We start from the raw sequence: 18307 nt of genomic DNA on the forward strand, positions 1-18307 counted from the left end.
CTACACCACCAGGTATAGGATTTGCTGTGATGTTCACTGATGTTCACTGATGATAGTTCTCGTTTTTCGATGTGAGAAGATCTGTGTGGTTTCAGGACCAAGTTGATGTTCTGACTTGCTGTGTCCATTGTACTATATTTTCCATCAATAAATCTACCCAAACTTACAACCAAGATGAGCCACAGAAGGAGGAAAAGTACGCCTAACACAATCCATAATTCGATCCATGGTGAAATCAGATATGTTTCTTCGAGTTGATGAAAGAGCTCTGTAATTTTCTTTTTGAAAGTTTTGATTGCTGGCTTGTTTCCATGTTCACTTGGATCATCAGAAAAGTCATCGAAGTTGATAAAGTAGCCAGATGCAGTTCTATCAATTAGTGGAATTGCTTCCGGATTATCATTTATCTTTGGATATGTGTGTTCAGATGCTACATCATTGTAGACAGGTGTTTCTTGACGAAATGTTGCAATTTGGGTTTCATGAGGCACTAGTTCCATGGCTTTGTTGTATAGTCCTTTTTTATTCACTGCAGGTTTATCAAAAGTGATTAGTCTCTCAGTTTGAACCTCTTGGATTGTAGCAAGATCTGGTAATAAGTTCTCCAGCCCAATCTAATAGTTTAATGTTCAGTTCATCAAAGATAGTAGGATCATGGGGGCGTGGCTTGGAGGGCGAAGATGGCGGTCGCAGCTTAGAGGAGCTCCCGCCGGCCCACACGTTATCCGATCATTATCCTGGCCCCCGAGCCCTGCAAACTGCCCTACCTGTACTGGGAGTGTTCCGGGTGGCACCGAGACCTATCCGGTGTGCCGCCCCGCTTCATCAGCTGCTCCAGTGACCCGCGATTGTCGGCGACGCGGTGCGGCCTACTGTCCACGAGTGGAGCCGGGGCCTCGATTTTCGGGACCCGGGGCCGACGGCCAGTGGTCGGGCCGGTCGGGGGATTCCCCACCCAGCAGCATCGGCGCCGGAGCTCACGAGGACCACTGGGGGTACCTGGAACGTCGGAGGCTACACCTGGGGTGTTCCTGGGACAGCGTGGGGGCACCGCGGCCTGTGCGGACCCCGGGAGACCGGGGCCTCGAGTTTTGCGACCCCGGGCCGGACCGAGTCTGAGAGACTGGGGGTCGCAGAGGTTGGCTCCTAGGGTCGGTGTGGCACCTACTGTGCGCAGTGACCACTGACCACGTCCAGGAGGACCCTGGGGGGCTGGGACGCGGACCACACCCGACTGCCCGGTGGCCTTGCATTTTGCCCATACCGTGTGCTCTGAGGCGCGCCTCTCCGGGCCTGTTCCCGGGACTGCTTGGGGCCGGTGAGACGACGGAGGGAGCCCCCCGCTGGGTCCTGCCTCGGATACTGGTGCTCTGGAGTGTCCTTGAAGCTTGCCTGGCCCTGGGGACGCCGGGGCCTCGAGTTTGGTGGGCCTCGGCCGGATGGTATTCTCCCTGGCTCCTAGACCGGGAGGTGGGCTCGGAGCGGCTGGAGAGCTAGAGATTTGCACGCCACGTCGGACTTGGATGGCTGGAGCTGGTGGTGCCTGGAGGGACGAGCCTACTGCCCGGATGGTGCGTGGAGGTCTCCCACGGATAGCCCGAGACAAACTGTGAGTGGCCCCCCCCTCCTCCTCCCCTCTGGTGGACCGGCGCTGGGGCGCTGTGACGGGACTTGTGACTTGTGACCCGGGAGGTGTTCGGGGCTAGTCAGTCTGAAGACCCGAGTGTCTGCCCTGCATCATCTGCTGCTTTGGGACACGAGTTGGGTGTGGGGTGGCCAGGCAGATGACGGGGCTGGACGTCCCCGGTTCTTGAGACCTTCCTCTGCGCGTCCTGGCTCTCAGATCCTGGGTGAGGTCCGGACTGAGATCCAGGAAGCCCTAACCTGGTGAAGAAACTATCCTGTTGAACGTTCCCGCTGGGGCTTGCTGCCCGGAGCTGAGCTGCGGTGTCTGTTTTCTGGGGGTGCCCACTGGGGACGGCATTTGAGCCCCGACGGAGTCTCCTTGGCCCCCGAGTGGACGATACTGTTGAATTGCTGTTGACGAGGGGCCCACCGCTGGGGCAGTGAGGCCCTTTTCCTTGCCACTAACCATGACGAGAGGTGGGGGCGGCACTGGGTCCACCAAGCAAGGGACGATTGATAAATTCACAGGGCCCAGTGGAGGCTCTGGGGCCTCCGGCGGTGGCCAGAACACAGGCCCTGATAATGCGGCCCTGATGGCCGCCATTACGCAGTCCAGAGACATGCTTGATGCTAAAATTGGGGCGGTTGGCGCCGATGTCATGCTGCTGCGTCAAGATCTCCGCAATGCTGTGGCCCGCATCACCGAAACCGAAACTCGGATTACAGGGGTGGAGGACGATGTGGTGGCTCTGAAAAAGAAAGTGGAGGACATGGCCAGGATCCAAAAGGGGCTAGCGCTCCGTGTCGAGGATGCGGAAGGGAGGGCGCGAAGGAATAATCTGCGCTTTGTGGGCTTTCCAGAGGATTGTGAAAAGGGGTCCATGGATGTATTCTTGACACGCTGGTTGGAGAGCTGGCTTCCCCCGGACGTCTTGTCACGCTGCTTTGTGGTGGAGCGCGCCCATAGGGCCTTGGCGCAGAAACCGCCGGCCGGAGAGCGACCACGTCCAGTCATCGCCAAGATCCTTAACTTTCTTGACAGGGACGTTATTCTCCGAGAAGCAAGAGCAAAGGAGGACTTGTCGTTCGAGGGTCACAGGATTATGATTTTCCCGGATTATACCAGGCTGGTGCAGCAGCAGCGCCGATCCTTCCAAGATGCGAAAGCCAAGTTACGTGGATTGAAAATTCAATATTCACTGTTGTACCCTGCTCGTCTGCGGGTTGTGTTTCATTCCAAGACCCACTTTTTCGACACCCCGGAGGCGGTGTTTAGCTGGACAGATGAGACAGTCAGGATCCGACCGAATGCCCAGCCGGGCCTGAACTCCGGAGCATCGCGTGGGTCGTCGCAAGAGAGGGGCGAATCATCCAACAGGAGCAGGAGACACAGGAAGTCTAGGTCACGGCGACGCTCCCAATCCGGGGGTGGCCAGCTGGATGGTGCACAGTCAGACACTGCTCAGTCTGGGACTGGGACCTGAGAGCCGTGGAGCCCCCCTCTTGTCTCCTAAGCGACATTTCGTTTCTGGCCTTGGCTGATGGCCATTGGGGTAACATTACTGATTGATGGGCGGGTGCATGGTGTGGTGTGGTCTAGGCCATAGCTGGACACAGGAAGGGCGTAATGTCTGTTGTAGTTCTGTCCCGCTGCGCTTAAGCGGTGGGTCACATGTGCTTAATGGGGTTCGGGGTGCTGACCCATGGGCGGCCTACTCCTCTCATGTTCGAGGGGGGCCCTAAGGGGAGGTACTGTTAGTTGGGGAGTGTGGGGGGATCCATTGGCGCGGGGGGCTTTGGGCGCTCTGTTTTGGGCCTGAGGCTCTTCATGCCGCGACAGGTACTTCACTGTTCCATGAGGTATAGGGGTGGGGGAGGGGGGATAGGCGGGGGTTTGGTAGTTGGGGATGTTGTATTGGGGAACGGGGAGGGGGGGGGTGCGGGGTAGTTGGGTAGAGATGCACGTGATCTTTGCTGCTGTGATTTCTGTAATGCAAGGTGCTTGGGCTGGGTCCGAGGGTTTCCAGATGCTCTCCCACCGAGGCTATGGGTGATTCCCCGGTGAAGGCGCCTGTTAGTGGCTCCATGAAAATACTTAGTTGGAATGTCAGGGGGATGCTGGACAAAATTAAACGGGGAGCGGTACTGCGCTGGGGTAAGAGAGACTCGGCGGATGTCATGTTGTTGCAGGAAACGCATATGTTAGGAACGAAAGTTCTGAGTTTACAACGATTTGGCTATACCCAGGTGTTCCATGCAGGCTTTACCAGGGGGTCGAGAGGGGTAGCTGTCCTTATTCACCGACGACTGTCTTATACTCATGAACGCCATTGGCTTGATCCCCAGGGTCGGTTTGTGTTTGTCAGGGGCATGATTGGTGTGGAACCTGTGGTGTTCGGCAGTGTGTATGCTCCCCCTCCCCTGCAATGGTCTTTGGCGGAGCGCCTGTTTGAATTGTGGGCCGACGCCCCGGAATGCCTGGCTGTGATAGGGGGTGACTGGAACGACGTGGTGGATGTGGGTCTGGACAGGCAGAGAATGCAGGGGGCCGCGGTGGCACCTACCCCTACGCGTCTGAAAGCGATGATCGATGGGTTGGGCTGGGTAGATACATGGCGACATTTGCATGCCAGGTCGCGTGAATACACGTATGTGTCCGCAGTACATGGCTCTTTCTCCCGTTTGGACTGTGTGTTTGTACCCGGGGCCTTCCTCGATAGGGTGAAGCAGGCCGTGATTCAACCTAGGGGTCTGTCGGACCACTCCCCGGTTGCAGTACGGATTGCACTGCGTAAACCGCATCAGCCGTTCCGTTGGCGGATGTCTTCGTGGCATCTCCAACGGGCAGATTATACGACACACATGCGCGGAGCGATTGCCCAGTATTGGAGGGAGAATTCGACAGAGGGCATGGATAGTGTGACGGTCTGGGAAGCCATGAAGCCCACGCTGCGTGGGGTGGACATCGCCTGGTGTGCTGCCGCCCGTCGGAAGCGTCAGGAGGCCACTGTAGCAGCCGCGGCACAGGTGAGAGCTTTGGAGGGGCAGTGTAAAGGAGGTGCAGGCGATGTGGCGCTCAGGCTACTCCTACAGGCACAGCAAACATATGCTTCAATCCTACTGGACGAGGCTCGCCAAGCCTGGCTGGCCACGCGGAGTAGGGTGTACCAATGGGGCGACAAATCATGCACTATGCTCCACCGGTTGTGTCAGCAAACTCTGCAGCCGATCTCTCTGCCGGGCCTGACGGACGGGGAAGGGGTTGCCATAACGGACCCTGCTGCGCTTGCGGCGAGTTTTGCCGACTACTATAAGGTACAATACGCTTCACGGGATTGTCTTCCACCGGAGGCAATTGACAAATTCATAGCTGACCTTCCCCCCCGGGTGGTATCAGATGAGGCCAGGGCAGCTCTAGACCTTCCCCTGTCGGCGGAGGAACTGGGCGACGCGCTGGGACAACTTAACACGGGTAAGGCGCCCGGACCAAGTGGCTTTCCCAGTGAATTTTACAAAAAATTTCATTTGCAGCTGGGGCCACGCTATCGGCAGGCTTTGGAGGCAGCTCGGGAGTGTGGTTGCTTGCCGGTGGACTGGCGTCCAGCTGAGATTGTGGTGTTCCAGAAACCGGGCAGGCCCCCTGACAGACACGAGTCGTATCGCCCGATATCTCTCATTAATTTCGAAGCCAAATTGTTGGCTAAGGCGTTGGCGAATCGTCTTCTCCCATACGTGGCGGATCTGGTCCACCCGGATCAGGCGGGCTTTATGCCGGGCAGAGCGACAAGGCACAACATCAGACGGGCGCAGGTAGCGGTGGGTGCGATGGGGGCGACTGAAGAGCGGGCGGCGCTCCTACTGGCGGACATTGACAGAGCGTTTGATTCTGTCAGCTGGACTTACCTCTTTGCTCTCTTACCGCGCCTCAACTTGGGTCCAGTTTTTGTCTCATATGTCAAACTGTTGTACACTGGCATCACGGCCTCGGTACGTGTCTCGGGAGCCATCTCGGAGAGATTCCCGGTTGCTAGGGGGACCCGGCAAGGGTGCCCCCTGTCCCCGTATCTCTTTGCGCTAGTCATGGAGCCGCTGGCTGCCTGGGTGCGCATAGACGCGCAGCTTAGGGGCTTTGTATGGAGTGCGAGCCTCACTGATAGGATCGCACTGTATGCAGATGACGTCCTTTTCTTTCTGACGGACCTTGATCGTTCGGGCCCGCGTATTTTGGAGATATTACGCATTTTCGGTGACGTCTCGGGACTCTACCTCAACCCGCGCAAATCGACTCTCTGGGTGCTGGGGGGCCGGCGCGAGGTGTCTCCTTGGGCAGCGGATCTACAGGTGGCGATTGGTGGCCTGAAATATCTAGGAGTCTTCCTGTCGGAATCTGCCGCTATTGCGTGGGAGCGTAACATACAACTGGTATGGGACAGGGTTCAATCCGACGTCAAAACGTGGTCACGCATGCCTCTTAATATCTATGGCAGATCTGCTATTTTTAAGATGGTTGCCCTCCCTAGACTGCTCTACCAGCTGCAAAATCATCCGTACAGAGTGGACCCGCAGTGGTTCCGGCGTGTAAATTCCTTGCTAGGCCGGTTTTTATGGGCTGGGGGTGCTTCTAGGGTAGCACTGTGGACCTGCTTTTTGTCCACGTACTGTGGTGGTCTCGCGACGTCCGATATCTTGTCGTACTACCAAGCCTCTCACTTGTTAGTCTTGAATGAGTGGTGGTACGGTGGCCGTGACGATCCAGCGTATGCCCTAGAACATTTTCTGATGGGTGATGCCACGCTCCATACACTCTTGTATTCGGCAGGGCGGCGGAAGATACTGCCACATGTGACGCAAGTGGTCTTCCTGATTTGGAGGCAGGCGCTGCGTCGCATGGGCTGGTGGGGACGACTGACGGCCGAAACTCCGCTGTGGAACAACGGACGGCTCCCTGCGCTGGCCTCATTGCAGGGGTTTGGAGGCTGGGAGTCCATAGGGATCTCGTCGCTTGGTCATGTACTTACCGGGACTACCCTTAAATCCTTTGAAGCGCTCGGCGCTGAGTTTGACATGCCCAAGACCCAGTTTTTTAAATATCTACAGCTTCGTCATGCTCTGGCGCCGAGTCTGGTGGAGCTGGACCAGCTTCCGGACTTTAGCCCCGTGGAAGCTAAGCTTTTCATGGGAGACCTAGGGGATAAAAAAGTCTCAAAAATCTACCAAACACTGATCACTCACTGCTCCTCTTCCCTGGTGTCGTTGAAGGCCTCTTGGGAGGTGGATGTTGGTCCGTTGGATGAGGATGACTGGCGGGAGGCGCTGGAGTCCCCCCGAGGCACGGCTATAGCAGTGAGGTTGCGATTCATACAATATAAATACTTGCATCGGGCTTATTACACCAGAGAGAGACTGTGGAGGGCGGGCCTTATTGCTTCCCCAGACTGCCTGCGCTGCGGGGCCGAGAGAGGCACGTTGGTGCATACTGTGTGGTCGTGTGTGAGCCTGGTCCGGTTCTGGGGTGGGGTGTGGGACTGCCTATCTGAGGTGCTGGAATGGGACCTACCTCGTACACCTAGGTTGGGTCTTCTTCATGTCCTAGATCAAGTGGGTGGGAACATCTATAAGCGCCATCTCCTTCTATTAGGCCTTGTTGTAGCCAAGAGGGATCTGGCGAGGGCCTGGAAGAGTGACCGCGCCCCCCCACTTTGCGCATGGAAGGCGGGCTTGGACTTCCTCATGGGGCTGGAATTGCCGGTGTTTGAGGCCAGGGGCTGCCCTCGGAAACATTACAAGATCTGGAAGCGGTGGGCGGACTATAGAGACCTGACATTGGAACCTCCCGCTGAAACAGAAGATGGTCTATCCACTGATTGAGATCTCAGGGCCTGGATAGCTCCAAGACACTTAGTCGTGTTTTCTTATGTATACTGCAGCTGATTGTGATCACGTGCATCGGGTTAGGGCGGGATAAGGGGTGGGTAGTGGGAAATGTTACAGTTGTGGAGGGGGGGATAATGGGGCGGGTAGGGGCTAGACAGAAGTTTGAGCTATACGTATATTCTACTGTATTTTGCCTGCTGATGTGTTCTCCTGTTCTTGGAGGACTGTACACTTGATCTGCTTGAACTTCTAATAAATACTGTTATGAAAAGATAGTAGGATCATCTATATTGCATCCATAGACCACGCATAAAACATATTTAACATTCTCAAAATGTATCTGAGGGTGTACAACTGTTACCACGCATTTTTTACCACGCACTACACTTACAACGCAGGCATTACCACGCATACCATTACAACGCATTGCACTGGGGGGCGCTCTAGGATAGGGAATAAGTTTAATTTTATATCCAACACCTTCCCTAGTATCCACGGGGACTGGAGTTGGAATATAAAATTATACTTACCACTATCCAGCACCTCAAAGCGCTATGCGCTGTAACGGTATTCGTTATAAATACCGCGTTGTAATGGTATGCGTGGTAATGGTATGCGTGGTAACGTCATACATCCGTATCTGAGCAATAGCCCATCTACCATCTTTATCGCAAGATGTTTGTGTTGTCTCAACCCTAAATCGTTTGTCCTTAAGTATAGCAACTCCTCTTATGGATTGCCCATAAGTTGAGCAGATGATGATATCATATCCTAATTGGTTAAGAAGTTTTTTATCCTTCCCTGCGATATGGTTTCAGATAAAAGAGCAACATGGGGATTATGCACTTTTAGTTCTTCTTTTATCAAAATTCGTTTGTTCTTGCTATTTAACCCTGCAACATTCCAGGCTAAACATTTTATTTCATACATCTAAGAAAGAGTTAAAGAAAAAAAAGGTAAAGAGAGAAGACAAAATTGAAGCTTTATATTTGAAGCTTATCTTAAGTTGATCAAAGTATTGTCCATAATAGCCACTTGTCCTCATGTATTGTGTTTTACGGATGCATTCAATATACAAAGAAATTCCAATATCATTGTTGAAGTCCACCCCCTCAGCCTGTGAACGATTTTCTTTATTTTTACCTACCCCCCTCGACCCCCCCAGAGTGCGGAGAAAACCCTCCCACCACCCCCTCCCCCCTAGCTCTCTCCCCAGCCGGGGAAGAGCCATCCCTCTGCATCTGCTGCCGCTGGATGGGCAGCTGGCTGGCAGGTCGGCACCGGAGCCCCCCACCCTCTCTTCACTTAGACAGTCCATAAACCCGATGAAAAGAAGATAAGTTGGATATTAGTCTAGTACATTATGATGCGCATAGCCTAAATGAGAATTGAAGAATTGAAGAATTGAAGCTAAATTTGCTTATAAATAAATTCCAAGTAGAAATAGAATTTTTTTTTTTTTTTCTTTTTTTGGACAGTGTCTCAATTTATGTTGTTAGTTCTTAGTTTTTAGTATTAGTCTTGCTTGTGCCAGCAGCGATGTCAGCTAGGTACGCTTCTGCTTCTTTTACATCCGTGAAGAAATAGGTACGTCCCCCTTTTGTTACCTTTAAGCGTGCTGGTTCTTGAAGAAAGGCTTGGCCACCACTGGATTTAATTGGGTCTATCAATTTGCGTAGCAGCCATCGTCTGTCCATAGTTTCTTTACTGAGGTCGGAGCGAACAAAGATTGAGATCTCACCAATGGTTACCGGGGTGTTGGGACGGGCTCTCTGCCAAATAGCCTGGCGAAGTAAGAAGCTGCTGAAAAAAACCAAGAAGGGACGTGGAAATTGGCCCCCTCTGTTTCTCTGTATTAGAGGAAGACGGTGTGCTCTCTGAATTTGTGAGTCCCAGTCCCAATCTGCTAGGTCAGGGAAAGCTTTCTGAAACAGTCCCACTAAGTAGGCCCTCGGATCAGATCTGTCTGTCCCCTCCGGTATGCCGAAAAGTCTTAAATTTGAGCGTCTCTGGCGGTTCTCCAAATCTTCAACTTTGTCCAATGAGGATGTTGTTTTGGCACTTGTTTCTTCCAATTCAACTACCCTTTGCTGTAGTTCCACAATATCTTGTCAGACTCCTACAAACTAAGCAGTCAGTTCTTGTAGGGATGATTGTACCTTACTATTATCTTCTCTCAGCTGTAAATAATGTTCCAGAGCCTCGGCCCGTTGATTGCCTAGTAGTTGCAGTATTATATCCAGTGGAGAAGCATCAGTTGGTTCTCGTCTAGGATTTAATTCCTCTTCAGGGACAATTATATGTCTGTTAGTCTCCAAAATAGTGTGAGGAGATGAGAGTTCATAGGAGGAGTCCTCAAGAGAAGTAGGAAGAGTGGCATTTGTTGTAGTAGTTGTAGCTGTTGTGACCGAGAAAGGTATTTGCGGTTCAGATGTCTCATCTTCTATTATTGGTATATCTATGGTAGAGTCATACGGCTCATGCAACATTGATGATGATGACATTTGCTCAGAAAGATTATCCGATGATGTGCTAGGTGGCGTATTAGATGATTTAGGCGAAGTAGTTCGAGCACCGTTTTCCCCATTATTAGTATCATTTGTATTTCTCTGTGTAATTTTGTTAGACAATAGTTCTGTAGGGCTTGCCCCTGATAGTCTTTGTGTCATGTTTTTTACTAGGCCTTTTGCCACAATCCATCTTCTTAATGGGCTTTTGTCCTGCAAAGCCTTTATCGAAATCTGGTTATTATTGGTAATGGGTCTATTTATCAGTGAGCCAGATTTGACACATTTATTTGCCCTAGATTTGTTTTTTTGTTTGCGTCCTTTCTTTATTCTTATTTTTGTTGCTATGCCAGAGTTGTCCTCTTTCTCCCCTGTCTCATCTTCTGTTTCCGCGTCGCAATCTTCAAAAGAGCCTTGTTCAGTGGGATCCATTAGCTCTGTCGCCAATTCTGCCGCTAGCCCGCCGTCAACTAATTCCGTTATAGGAGCCATAGCCATAGTTCCTAAGTCTGTGTTGACTGTTGGGTCTGTTATATCGATGTTCACCCCACCAGAGATATTTTGGATATCCGTACTCAGGTTAGAGCTTGGTTTGTTTAAAGTTTCTGTTTCAGTTCTATTGGGGTATTTGACTCTTTAGATCTCTCATGGCAGTTCTCCTCTACATTTATACACCTCGTTGTCATATCAGTGTCTTGGACCCCAGTTAAGGTAATTAGTTTCCCATTCACTGTTGCCTGAGATACATTTATCAGATCTCCCCCGTCTGCCCTTTCTTTTATCAATACATTGTTTTTAGCGGTGGCTTTACCAGATGTCTGCCCAGTCTGCCCAATCTTTTTCACATTCTCAATTAAAGGAGTATTAGGCATTCTCGGTACCTGCTTTATGATGTTGCCGCTTTCCTGTCGTTGTCCTCCCTTCATGTCTGAGACTTCAGTCGTCTCCGCGGATTCAGCAAGAGCGGCAAGTTTTGTTTTTTTCTTTTTCTCTCCCTCCTTGTTGGCAATTGGGGCAGTTGAAGCGGCAGGGACAGAGGCCCCCCGTAGTGTATTTTCTGGCATGTCCGAGGTCTGTAGGATCAAAGGAGCCACTGGCGCCGCTGTTGCTGTTGCTGTTAGGCAGGTTTGGCGGGTTTGGCGGGTTTAGCTGGGTTAGCGGTACCTGCAAGGGCGGGGGCGGGGGAGGGAGAGGCGCCGAGTTTCCCGCTGTGTTTTTACTGTTCCTCGTAGCTCTGGGAGGATTCTTTGGAGACATTCTTCTTCGCCTCCAGAGGCTCGATGCCTGCCGATTCAGACGTGTGAGGCCCGCTAAGCCGAGCCCTGAACCATTGAGCAGACCATAGATCGGCTGCCGAAGTGTGAGTGTGAGTCAGAGGGCGAGATCCAAGATGGCGGAGTGAGGATCTGCACCGGCAGCTTGCCCGGAGTCTCTCTCCCCACTCTTCACAGGAAAACTTGTGAGATGCGATAACCACATCGAAAGGAAAAGCAGAAAAAGTAGAAGAGAAGCTGATATTAATGTGGGGGAACAGCGTCGGTAAAAATCAGCGACCGTACTCCTGCATTGATGTTCTATTTCACCGCCACGGCTGAATTTTTTGGGCCACTGCCCATTTCCTAGCAAATGTGTATTTTTTATGAATTGGAATGTGATTTGAGAAGGCAGGCATAATAATTTCTTCGCCATGTGGGCACTCCCTGACAAACTCTGGTGGCCAGTCTTTCTCTGCTAGAAGGATATCATAACCTTTAGATAGATTCTCCCAGAAGAGACCTTTTATTTTCCTAATTTTATCTCCCTCTATACGTAATGTTATTTCATATAGTTTATGGGGCACGCTAACTCTGGTGTCTGCAGTTTCCACTTGAATATATTAATTTGTGTCCACTTTCTCCAGAAGATTCATCAGGATCTTGCGAGCTATGGTCACTTCTGTTGCGCTGTCTAGCATTGTCTGGGCCCACTCTCCATTTTTCAGTTGTGTGCTCAGAATTCTCATCATGTTTTACTTTAATACTGGCTACCTTCTTTCTGGGAAATTGTAATTTTTTACTTTGATGAGCAGGTTCCTTGTCTTTGGACTTGACGTGCTCCTCTTTATGTTCTGAAGTCCTCTTCTTTCCGATTTCTGTGAGGAAGTCTGAAAAGATCGAGAGGGACGTGTATCAATGTCTTGATATCTGTCAGGTTTTCTCAAATTTTCCCTATTTCTAAGGTTATATCTTTTTTCAGAGGGCTCCCTTTGGGGAGACTTGCCTCCTCCTTCTGGAGATCTATCCCTTCGTTGAGGAGACCTTCCTCTGGACAGAAACTGTTTTCTCTGGGAGAGGTTTGTTTATTACTCTCCCACTTCTTTTTTTGAGAGTTGAGATTATTTTTAATGAAAGTCTTTTAAGGATTTTCAATTAGTTGGGGTTTTAGTGGTTTCCCACCCAAACTATCTCTACCTAATTCTTAGTAGGATTTTTCAATTATTCTGGCAAGTTCAAAAGGTTGGTCTGCTATATCTGTTTCTTTAAATTTTTGGCGGATCGCCACAGAAGCTGCTTCTCCTTTTATGTTGGCTAGTAATATAGCCGAAACCTGCTTAAAGTCTTTTAGTAATTTCATACCCAGAGTTAAAGCAGGTTCTGGACCGTATTCATTTTGAATCTGTCTTAGTACGTCTGGTATAACCGCCATAGACGGAACACCATGTGTTTTTGTGTAGATAGAAGCAAAGACTGTGCCCCAAGTGTCACAGTCCTCCACATGTGGTGCGATCTCCATTGGGAGATCTATAGTCAGAATTCTGTGTTTGTAGTGAGGGGTAGTATCAGGAAATACTGCCTCTATTTGAGTAATTGTTTGAGCTAACCAGAATGGAATTTTTTCCAGTTTTGCGGGTACTTTAACAATAGATGATTGTATATTCTGTGGTGTAATTTTATTTGTGTTCCCCTGTTGAGGGTTGTTTTGTGGAATTCTAATTGCAGGTTGGACTGTTGAAGTCCGCATGACATATTGGACCAATTGTCTATGTATTTTAATTAGTTGTTTTAGTTGAACTAAAAGTTCTCTGTCTGACATTGTTTCAATGTCCGGATGTGGTGTGTAGCTGGCTAGAACCGGCCATGTGGCTCCTGGTCTACCTAGTGGACCGAGCCTGGTAATGTGATTTTGATGTTTTAGGGCGCCATTAAACCAGAGCAGGTGCTCTTGGTATGTTAGTGGAATTTCAACTTCCTCAAAAGGGGCGTATTCCTCTGGAGATTCCTCTATTTTGTAGTAGTGGAACTCACGTGTCACAGCATGTGCTGCTGGAAAATGTATCCAGGAATAGAATACCTCTGTCTGCCGATATTCATTGGCCTCTACCACAAATATGACTGTACCACCTCTTGATGATACTCCATTTTCTATAAGTTTCATAGTTATAGTTTTTCTTATATTGACCGGGATAATTATAGCATTCGGGTCGTCGTTTTGGATGATTGTGTCATCCGCTAAGAGTTGAGCTGCCAAAGCATCTCTTTCTTCGTCACTTTCCAGCATTTTTGCTGACAGAAAGTTTGCAGAGCAACTTTCAAGGAAACAAAGATTAGGTGCACTATATTTTGGAACACTGTATCCTTCAACGTTGACTAAACCAAAAACTAATACATAGGAATCTCTTCCTACTAAGTTCTGGCGGATATTAACATTTTACCCACTCCAGACGTCTATTGGAGTTTTTACGGGAAAAGCACGACTGAGTTAATCTAGTATCTTGCGTTAGATTATTGCCTTACCAAACGTTGGGCGCCATGTAGTGTAGTTCCTATATTCCCAATAGGCTCTGTGCATTGGAATAACATAAACGATAGTTTAGACGTAGGACTGAGGTCGACTAGGTCTCTATTGAATATGTTAGACTTAATTATGAATGGCAGCTAGCTCAGAGGTCACTAGAAACTTTCCCGAGTGAACAGGAATGAGTTAACTTTCCTGAATAGACAAGAAGGGATTAGCTTCTGACAACCGCATAAACATGACAACTTTTCTCCCTCCAAAATAAGAAGTATATCTCCAGAGTCGTGTGAAAACAATAGATAACTATTTCACTCAGTCAATCGTGCATGCTTAGTTTCACCAGAGTGCAGAGAAATAGAGAGACGGGCGTTTTCAATCAAAGTTGTTATTTATTGAGCAGTCTTCTTTCTCATGCAAGAGAAGTGAATTGCCACAATTGCAATACTTGCATAAAGTAAAGTGCGTACAGTAAAAGGAGTATTATGAAATAATACTGTAAAAGCATTTATATGGTTTCTGAGCCATATGATACTTAAAACGTATAAAATATATATAATACATACAATGATAAAAGTTGACTACAGGTACTTAACTGGTGCTTCTAAAATACACCTACCCCGGTGTACCTAACCTAAGCCTAGTACATGGGAAGGAGTAAGTGAGCTGCAGTTTAAGTTATTTTTGCCAAGGATCTGAATCAAGAATTCTCTAAGGATCTAACCAGCTCCGTACCTTGGTTTTATAATGAAGGAGGTCTTGTATCTCTTTCTCAGGACTCGATCTCCCAGCAACCCGCAAGGGTGACTGGAAACACTGGAGCTGGATTTCTCAGCAGGAGAAAAGACAGTGTCTCTCTCAGTGCATCAAATGGGAGGGTCGACTTCCTTCGGCACTGGCATCAGCTGGGCTTTGGGTAAGTAGATAGCCGCTCTGCTCCAAACCACCGTGTGTTGCTTAAGGCAAATGCTGGTATATTTATACCTGGAAGGTGCTGAGTTTGATGTAAGGTTGGACATAAGACGTCACTAAGAACTGTCACTAAGAACTGGCAGTTATTTCAGGACTCTAAGGAGTTCTAGAACAAATCAAAACAGAAGCAGGGGGAGTTCCCGGGCTGCTGGAGGCTTGGTTTGTTTAAAGAATGCGTTGTACTTTCTAGGAGTCTAGGGAAGTAGCCTTACCGTATTTGTACTGGATGTATGACGTTACAACGCATACTTTTACAATGCCTACCTTTACAATGCAATTTTTACACCGCAACATCCATTACAACGCATACCATTACAACACATGCCATTACAGCAAATTCTTTAAAACTACCTTTACAACGCATTTCACTACAACGCATACTACATTTACAACGCATACCATTACAACGCATAACATTACATTGCATGTAAGGTAAGTATTGGATAGTGTAGGGGTTAAAATTACTATTCTAACTCCAGGAGGTGCAACAGTAGGGTAAGTGTTGGATAGTGTAGGGGTAAAAATTACTATTCTAACTCCAGGGGGTGCAACAGTAGGGTAAGTGTTGGATAGTGTAAGGGTACTATGTGTTGTAATGCTATGCGTTGTAATGATATGCTTTGTAATGACTGAGTTGTAATGGCATGCGTTGTAGTGGTGTGCGTTGTAGTGTCATGCGTTGTAATGGTTGCGTTGTAAATGCATGCGTTGTAACGGATGTTTCGTTGTAAAAGTTGCGTTGTAAAGGTTGTTTCCCATTTGTACTGCATTGGCTATGACTAAATATGACTATGATTCTTATGCCTTTATAAGGATATGATTTGTTATAACCACATAAGGGCATGAATCGGGAATATTTAATTAGGGTCCTATATACGTTCACAACAAAGTCTTCCAAAATGTTTGTAGCTGTATGGGATTTCACCATGATGAATGTAGCTACTTTTGCATGCTTCTGAGCAGCATTAAAAATCTCAGCAGTGTGAACACCTGTAAATACCTTTTCTCTAGCCCTCACAAACAAGATCCAGTGTGCAGTGATGCACATGTAATCAGTTGCTTAGCAACTGGGCCACGTGGCTGTTGACAGGTGGATACTGTTAACAGCACTTTGATACAAAGCTTGTCAAGCAATTCCAGAACATTGTGATATAGCTCTACAACAGCAACTGTGGCAAAATAGGTGTGGCTGGGAACATTCCATTTCGGGCAGATGACTGCCACAAATTCAAGAAAACCCACCCCTTCCACAAAAGATAAAGGGAGGAGGTCCAGCACTAACATTTTAGGCAGCTTTGCGGTGCTGTTGAGTGGTTGCATTCATACTGTCCCTCTGGCCTAAACATGCCAGGAATAGTAGATATGATTCTTTTCTTTCTTTTCTGATGCCACTGATGCAGGTGACTTCTTGAGAGCAGGCGCTTGTAGTCTAAATGTGCTTTTCAGTGGAGCAGTCACTGTCCTCTCTTACTTTGATGTCTCGACCTGAGTCTTGTACCATTGTGATGTTGCTGATGTGGGCTATACTACTGCATTGCTGGGGTTGGGCTGCTTTGCTTAATGAAAATGTCTTCCTCTTCTTTATCTTCCACCGTGATCAGAGCAGATTCGGATTGCCTGCTCAGCCAGCTTCCCCCCTACACCAACAACACTTGCCATTTTTTGGCCCCTGAGGTATGCCTTCCAACGGATCGTATGGTGCTTTCTCAAATCGGTTTTCGGACTTGACCACAACTCCCATCAAGGCCTTGTCCTCCAAACACTAGTCACCAGTGTCAGCCATCTTGTTAGTATGCTTCCCCTCACTGTCAGATAGCCATAGGCCCCGATAATCTAGTTGGGATGGGTGGCAGGAGGAGTAGTTGCTATTACTGCAACTCCCATCAGGCTCTGCCCTACACACTCTCTTCCTACCCAGCCCAAGCAGCCCACCAGGAACTCTGCTTACCTGACAGCGAGAGGAAATGTACTTGCAAGATGGTTGACACTGGTGCCTGGTGTCTGACTTGACCATAACTCCCATCAAGACCTTGTGCTCCAAACACCAGTCCCCAGTGTCAGCCATCTTTCCAGTAAATTCCCACTCACTGTGAGATAAGTAGAGTTCCAAGGGTGCTGGTTGGGATGGGTGGGAGGGGGAGTAATTTAAGGTCCTCAAATAGTCCATTAGCACTTTAAACCCAGCTTACAAAATTAGTTAGCTATAAAGTAGAAAATAACATTGAGATCTCATCTAACTATGAAGTCAAAATTCAAAATCCATGAGCTATGTATGCGCCAATTAGTCACACTTTTCCTTCTTAGGGGCATTCAGTTGAGGATCATGAGTTGAGAACAGTCAGCACATCTCTCACTGCATGATTACAACATTTCTGGGAAAGAAACAAACTGTGAGTGTGTAGGCAGCCACCCCTATGTGACTGCTGATACCAGGATTAAGTCCAGTGCACAGGCCAGGCAAATTCAAACATTAGGAGCTAAAGAGTACGCATGTCATTGACATTCTACAGATGTGGAGCACACTAATCCAACAGCGTCATTTGCGGTGTGTCAGGTACAAATTAATGTCAGTGGATATGTCATAAGAATTAAACAGAACATGGTCATTTCTGCACAGAAATGGAGCTGATTACCAATTCATATCTTGTCAATGTTGCATTCTTCATCCCAAACAGAGGTGACCATCATGGATAAAGAAGGCCAATCAATCATCCTGAATAGATTTGTTTGTTGTGTAATTTACGTAATGGATACCATTTAAGGTGCATTGGACATTCACATAATTGACTGTGTCATTTCTGTACCCACAAAGCGAGCTGGGAACACTGCCATGCCCACTGATGAGTCAGGCCCAGAATCCAGCCGAGAATGAGCCACCGGCATTGATGACTCTCACTCATCCTCAGCCTAGGAGGAGCAACCAAGCCCATCAGTTTTGCGTCGGTAGACAGCGCCAGTAGCTACATCAGGAACCACAGCGACAAATCCTGCCTCAGCTACTGAGACCCAGATGACCCCTGCCCAGACAGCCACAGCAGCCATGGCTAATGACAATGGCACAGCAACACAGAGCACTCTCGAGTTGACTGACAACAACACCACAGTCAATGAGGAAGGAGCCTCAGTGTTGACTGTGCCACCACAAACTATGCTTGCTCATGGGGTTAGGGGTTGTGTGGATCCATGCCGTTGAGCAGCTGGTGCTGCCGATGACCACCCAAACCTCTCCCAGGTACTCAATGCTTATGAGGGTTACCAGGGAGAAATAGGCCAGGTTATACAAATCGTCAGAAATATCAAACAGCTGCAGGCCTCCTAAAACCAAAGAATGGGATGGTTCAATGAACAAATAGACAACGTCACTGGGATGCTGCAGGATATCATTACCAGCCTCACCAGATAGCCCATCACCTAAGTACCCCTCCTTGTGTGCCTACTACATCTTTGGCGACATCTGCACAAGCCACAGAGAGGAACATTGAGCCAGGCAAAGAGTCCCCAGTACCCCATGAGCGTGCAGCTGTGGGTCCCTCACCCAAACCTGGGTTGGACATCTG

Source organism: Lissotriton vulgaris, chromosome 9 (assembly GCF_964263255.1).
Source record: "Lissotriton vulgaris chromosome 9, aLisVul1.2, whole genome shotgun sequence".
Taxonomy (NCBI): domain Eukaryota; kingdom Metazoa; phylum Chordata; class Amphibia; order Caudata; family Salamandridae; genus Lissotriton; species Lissotriton vulgaris.